The sequence below is a fragment of the Gossypium arboreum genome, chromosome 2 (assembly GCF_025698485.1).
Source record: "Gossypium arboreum isolate Shixiya-1 chromosome 2, ASM2569848v2, whole genome shotgun sequence".
Lineage (NCBI taxonomy): Eukaryota > Viridiplantae > Streptophyta > Magnoliopsida > Malvales > Malvaceae > Gossypium > Gossypium arboreum.
Window position 1 is genome coordinate 23,475,606 of NC_069071.1, and position 7,606 is coordinate 23,483,211.

Below are 7,606 nucleotides of genomic sequence, written 5' to 3' on the forward strand. Positions count from 1 at the left end.
AAACTTTTTCTATTTTTGGTTTGCTTATGAGAATTTGTTTGTTTGCATATTGACTTTGCTACTTGAATTTGCTGCTTGAACTAAGAAAAAAGGACCAATCATCTATGGGATACTCACAAAAGTTATCTTTAGCATTCTTAGACAACTATCTCTTTAGACACTTTTACAGTTTAAGCAACAACATGTCAGTTTATAGAGCAAGTTCAAGAAACACTCATGAAAGTGAGCTCAATTAGGAGGGTAGCCCTCGATCAAGTTAGAATTACAGACCATTTAACCATTTTACACATACATGATATATTAAGAGTGCAAAAAAGGGAAACAAAACATTGATATACAAAAAGAAGTGTGTACTGTTGAATCTCAAAAAGCACAGTATCTTGTTTGCTACATCATTAACAACTATACAGTAACTGGGGCTATTATGTTGGTAACCTAGTATGCTAAGTATTCCCTAGACAAGTATGTCTTTAACTTATTTCCAACTCAAAAGACATGTAAGTTCGCAAAATAAATTGAGGAAATAAAATAAATAAATCCAATTCACTTAAAAGAAGAAAGCAAGTTATTATGACTGGTTTATTTCAAGTTCATTTTATAGGCTATTTGCTATGAGGGTGTCATATTTTCCATATCTTGTCTCTGTTGGTATTATGACTGGTGCAGCAGATTTCAGCATTTTCCTTAGAACAATCATTACAATTTATTTTTTATTTAACTAAAAATATGTTCAACAAAGCAAATGTTATCATGCTCATGGTTTATGTTCTACTTTTGAAATATAGAAAAGTAGTCATGCAACTACAAAAAGAATTTTAATAATAACAGTTGGATTGGAAGAGTGAATAAATTGTTAGAAATAAAAGTATGGTGATTTTAAGCTTTTCTAATACATTTTAAATTGGTCAAATTATAATTTCAGTCCCTACACTACCTCAAAAATTATAATGTCCTCTATTTGTGTAGGAATTCATATTCATTCAACAAGAAATAATATTTTAAAGTAATTTAGTTATCTTTAGATATCGTTTTTAAAACAACTATAATGAAATTTTGTTTAATGAAATTTTTGATCAAGACATTATTATTTGCTAAACAAAGAGTCGGTTTTGTTGAATGAAATTTGATAAAGAAATGAATTTCAGGTTTTTTACTTGCTGAGATATTTGTAATTTCTACTTTGTGCTTTGCAAAGATTCTTAATATGTATTGTTCATTTTTCTTTGGCAGTGTGTTATTGCTTTCTCTTCTTCATTGGCTTGCTTGATTGCTTCCTCCACCCACTGCTGAGCCACTTGTATTCACTGAATCAATGTAAGTTGTCAAGGAACATGCTTATTGATGAGCAAGTGACAATGTTTTTTTTTTTACATATCATTTCTCATCACCTTAAAAATTGAGTTATGAAGCATCACTTTAATAGGTCTGGGAAAACCGTTAGTAGATCATTTCACAGTATTTTAAGTGTTGTCATACGCTTACAAGATGTGTTATTTAAAAGGCAGAGCCAATTACAACTAATTCTACAGAACAAAGGTAGAAACGGTTCAAGGTATTTGAGTGAGTTCCATATATAGCTCGTACATAATTTAGTTGAATTAGATTTAAATATAGTATCCTATATGTGATGTAGAATTGTTTAGGTGCTTTAGATTGAACCCACATCAAGATTAGGGTTCTAAAAGTTGATAAACCTAGATATCGAACGTGAAAAAGTGACATAACAACAAATGTTTTAGATGTTTGTACACTTGATATGCATTTTTTTTATGTTTTTCCTGGTAGGGAAGGTTTTATTGCTAATGGATGGGTTCTTTGAGATGCCATTAGTAGGAGACATGGACTAAAATTTCTTCATGGTAAAGTACAGAATTAGAGGAATTTGAATTAATTTTTGGAATTAAAATTTTTTAGGAAAGTTAACCATGATAAATAGTTTTTTTTTATATTTTATAGGTTGTTATTATCTAGTTGATGTTGGTTACGCAAATTGTAAGGGATTTCTTGCGTCTTTTAGATGACAAAGATATCATTTAATTGAGTGGTATCAGGGTTACCAGCCTAGTACTCCAGAAGAAATTTTCAATATAAAACATGCTTCAGCAGGCAATGTTATTAAAAGATGCTTTGGGTCATTAAAACTTAGATGGGGAATACTTAGGAGTCCATCATTCTATCTTATGAGGGTGCACAATAGAATCATTTTTGCATGTTGTTTGCTCTATAATTTTATTCGAACCTATATGAGTCTTGATCCTATTGAAGCAAAGTAGGTAGAAGGATTACCTAGTAATGTGATAGATAAAGATGAATTGAATATCGTAAATATTTATCCATCGGATACATAGGCTACTTGGAGGATGGAACTAGCCAATCAAATGTTCTATGAATGGAAATCATCTATAAATTAGTTAGGCTTATTAAAACATAGTAGAAGGTTAATTTGTTTATGTTATTTCATGTATCTAGTTGACGAAACTTTGATGTTGTTTGAATTGTCTTTATGTATTGTACTGGACTTGTTGAATTACAATTTTAATTTATTTTCTTTTGATTCGTCATGTGTTATAATTTTATAAAGTGCCAACCTTTTGATTTATAATATCGAACCTAATTTTAATTTGTGTTTTTTCTTAAGATAGTTATGTTAGGCTTTTCTAATCAACTACTTCTTGCCAAAAGTCTCGAGGAAGGAAAAGGAAATGGGTTCTAAAAGAAGATGCTATGTTGGTTGCCTGTATGGTCGACTTGTATAATGTTGGAATCTATAATGTAGATACGTGATTTAAGGCTGATAATTTAAATGAGTTGGAAATAATGTTAGAAAATGTTTTACCTTATGCTATGCTGAAGGCTAAACCTAATCTTGAATTGAGGATTAGGACATTGAAAATGGATTGGGCAATCGTTTACGACATGCTCAATGGAAAAGAAAATAGCGGCTTTGGTTGGGACATGCATAGGCAGATGGTTGTTGTTGAAGATGCTGTGTGGAACTCATATATAAGTGTAAGACTTATTTTCTGTATTTATTATCTTATTTTGACCAAACTTGTATCGAATTTTGATGGTAAGTCATAGTAACCTTGTACTTCACATTATACTTATGAAGTAACCACTTCAGCCACTTATTCATAAAATGAAATCTCTTGCCGATAATTATAACCCTCAGAGTCTTGAACCTAGTGTATACATGCTTATGTAGGAAACACATGACCATCTTGGCATCATCTGCTGGATATGCTTCGGCTTCTACCCACTTGGACACGTAATCAACAGTCACCAAAATGTACTTGTTACCATATGAAAGAGGAAATGGACCCAAAAAGTCAATGCCCCACATACAAAATAATTCTACTTCAATGATATTACTCAAAGGCATCTCGTTAGTCCTTGATATATTTCCAACTCGCTGGCACCGTCACAATTCTCCACATAGGCATACGTATCCTTAAATAAAGTCGGCCAAAAAAACCAAACTTTCGACAACATAGCTGCAGTGTACGAACTCCCAAAATGTCCCCCACTTGGGGATGAATAACAGTGATAAAGGATATCAGCCACCTCACTCTTGGCTACACACCTTCTGATCATTTGATTTGCACACTATTTAAACAAAAATGGTTCTTCCCAAAAATAATACCTTGTATCATGAAGGAATTTCTTCCTTTGTTGGTATGATATTTTGGATAGATTATTCCACTGGCTAAAAAATTAACAAAACTAGAAAGCCAAGGAATTTCATGAATTTGACTTACCTTGAAGATATGCTCATCCAAAAAATATTCATTAATAGGAAAGAGGAGTGTGTTTCCTTTTGTTGTTCCAATCTTGACAAATGGTTTGTCACCTAATTCTCAAGCTCTTTCCTATCTTTGATCTCAAGATCGAATTTTTGGAGTAAAAGTACATATCGAATCAATCTTGGCTTAGCATCTTTCTTCGTTAGCAAATATTTAATTGTCGAATGATCTGTATAGACTATCACTTTAGTACCTATAAGATAAGAACAATATTTATCAAAAGCAAAGACAATATCAAGTAGTTCTTTTTTAGTTACCATATAGGTTAATTAGGCCCATGTCAAAGTTTGACTTACATAATAAATTAGATGGAAGACTTTGTTTCTCCATTGACCCATTACAGCTCCAACTACAAAGTCACTAGTATCACATATCAGCTCAAAAGTAGAATTCAAATTTAATGTAACAAAAATGGGTGCCAAACTTTAGCGTTGTTTCATCTCATCAAAGGCTTTCAAGAACACCTCATTGAAATTGAATGCTATATCTTTTTCTAACAAAGTACACAATGGCTTGGAAATCTTTGAAAAGTCTTTGATGAGCCTTCAATAAAATCTGGCATGCCCTATAAAACTTCTAATTTCGTTTAGAGACATAGGTGGTGGCAGCTTCTCTATTGCATCGACTTTTGATTTACTAACTTCAATTCCTTGTTTTGATATTCTGTGCCCCGAAACGATATCTTACTTAACCATAAAATGACATTTCTCCCAGTTAAGGATAAGGTTCATTTCTTCACACCGTTTTAGCACCTTAGCTAAATTATTTAATTAGTCAACATATGAATCTCCAAACACTGAAAAGTCATCCATGAATCAGTAAATATTGCCATCATGCACCTTTGAAAAGTTGTAGGCACATTAGATAAATCGAAAGGCATTCGCTGAAAAGAAAACATACCGTACGGGCAAGTGAAAGTGGTTTTATGTTGATGTTCGAGGCTACAGCTATTTGATTTTACCCCGAATAACCATCCAAAAAATGATAATAGTCCCGAACCGTAAGTCTATCCAGTATCTGGTCATGAATGGTAGCGGGAAATAGTCCTTTCGAGTCGCATTGTTCAATTTTCTATAATCTACACAAATTCGCTAACCCATAACTATCGTTGTTGAAATCAACTCGTTATTTTCATTCTCCCAAACCGTGATTCCTTCTCTTTTTTTTTTGGTACGCATTCAACTAGACTCACTCACGAGCTGTCAGATATGGGGTAAAAAATTCTCGTATCTAACCATTTGATGATTTCCTTCTTGACTACCTCTTTCATGATTGGGTTTAGTCTTTTGTGTCCATCAGTCAATGTCTTCTCACCGTCTTTTAGTAGGATTTTATACATGTACAAAGACGGAGTAATACCTTGAATATCAGCTATAATCCACTCGGTTACCTTTTTAAAATTTTTCAGAACATCAATCAACTTTTTTTCTTAACTCTCGATTAACTCAGCTGAAATTATCACAAGCAAAGTCAAAGAATTACCCAAATAAAAATATTTTTCATGGAATGGAAGTACCTTTAACACCAATTTGGGTAGCTCCTCAATTAATGCTTTTGATTGTATATGCTCATAGGATGCCAATTCCAATGATTCAGATTGAGATTGGGGAATGACTCCCTTCAAATTGGCTTTTAGCAAAGCCAGATATTCCTCATCTTTATTGTCACTTGGTGGATCAGACATTAAGATACACTCCAATGGGTCATCTACAAAATTAAGTCTTCATTTTGTAGAGACCAATGATTCCATGCCAGTCATTGTGGAACATTCTTCAACTGTATCAGGAAATCTCATGGCTTTAAATTCATTAAAGGTTACATGATTATCTTAAACTCGCATGGTAAGTTCGCCTTTTTGCACACCAGTCAACATTCTACCATTTTCCAAGAAAGTCCTTCCCAGGATGATTGGTACTTTTTTATCTACTTTAAAATCTAAATTAATAAAGTTAGTTGGAAGTATAAATTTATCAACACGAACCAGTTCATCTTCAATCTTCCTTTTTGGAGATAATAATGATTTGTTTGCCAATTGAAGTGTAATTGTCGTTAGTCTAACTTCACTAATACCCAATCACCTAAACACAAACATAAACATCAAGTTTATACTTTCTCCCAAATCACATAGTGCGATACCATAGTAAGAATCTCCAATGTTACAAGGTATGATAAAACTCCTCAGATCTTTCATTTTTTGGGGTAGCTTGTTTTGTAGGAATGCACTACACTCTTTTATTAATGCCATTGTCTCAAATTCCCCTATTCTTCTCTTCTTAGAGAGGATGTCCTTCATGAAATTAACATAATTCAGCATTTTCTCTAGAGCTTCCACTAGTGGCATATTGATATGAAGCTGTTTAAGCACGTTCAAGAACTTCTTGAATTGAACCTCTTGTTTTTGTTTCTGGAGTTGTTGAGGATAGAGAGGTGGTAGGGTTTTAATTTTTTCCTATTTTCCTTCTTACACTAGGATTACTTTCTAGGTCTTAAGTGCATAATTCTCTACTACGGGAACAAACTTTTGTACTGTGGGAATACCAACATCGGTTTGAATTTTCTCATTATTCTAAGCATTAACAGGCTTGCCTTCAGTTTCAATATTCTTGGTTTCCAACATCTTCCCACTCCTTAAGGTAACGACTTTGCAATGTTGCTTACCCAAATTCCTCGGGTTTTTAGTGTCATTTGGCAAATCACCTTCGGGTCAGTTTCTAAGCTCATTGGCTACCTATCCCACTTGATTTTCTAGAATATTCAATGTTGTTGTTGGCCTTAGATCAGTGTTGCTTGGCCTTGACTCAGGGAATCATTCTTTCTCATGTATGCCTTTAGTAAATTCTTGAGACTACTCAAAGGTTCTATTAGTGGAGGTTTTTGAACTTGTTAAGAGTATCCTAGTTAATAGTTTTGTCATACTGGCATATGAGAGTTACTTGGACCAACCCATTGATTGCCTTATGAAAAATTTGGATGGTTTGGCCATAAAGGATTGTACGAATTCAACTACAAACCACTCTAATTTTGATTCCCCATGTAATAGATTAACTCTGGATTTGACGGACAATTCTTGAAAACATGGTTATCTCTACAATATACAGAAGAGATATTCTCAAACTAGTTCAGTTGCAGATCTATCATGTTACCATTGAAACCATTAACAATTATGTTTTTAAGCATAAAAAACATAAAATATACCTGGGCTGCCACGAAGTAAGTGCATCAACTTCATGTACTCCTATCAGCCTTTTTCTTGTGGCTGTTTGAGTTAGACATTAATAATTGTTGCTAGAAATCCTTTCAAGAATTTCGTATGCCTCATTGTATGATTTTGAAAGAAGGGATCCATTAGTTTAAGCATCTACCACATTTTTTGTATTAGCATTGAGACCATTGTTGAAGGTCTCCAACTGAATATAATATGGAATACCATGGTGATAACATTTTTATAATAACTCTTTGAACCACTCTCATACGTCATACAGATATTCATCATGAAGTTGTTGAAATGTAGTGATCTCATTCTGAAGTTTGACATTCTTAGTGGGAAGAAAATATTTCATCAAGAATCTTTCAGCCAATTCTTTCCATGTGATTATAGAGTCAAGCCGTAAAGAATTCAACCATGCTTATGCTTTATCTCTTAATGAGTATGGAAACAACTTCAAACGTAAAGCATCTTTGGTCACTCTAGCCAATTTGAAGAAGTCACTCACCTCTATGAATAATCAAAGATGAAGATGTGGATCTTCAGTAGGCATCCCACTAAATTGGCCCACCATTTGTAACATTTGGATCATCGCTGG

The 7,606-nt window shown here is 33.3% G+C and overlaps 1 non-coding gene across 1 annotated transcript; it reads left to right on the forward strand.

Moving 5' to 3' along the window:
* Positions 1 to 7,226: 7,226 nt before the first annotated feature.
* LOC128289620 (small nucleolar RNA R71) lies at positions 7,227 to 7,333 on the forward strand. Its single transcript, XR_008279264.1, has one exon. It is a non-coding gene; the product is annotated as a small nucleolar RNA R71 (small nucleolar RNA).
* The last annotated feature ends 273 nt before the right edge of the window (positions 7,334 to 7,606 follow it).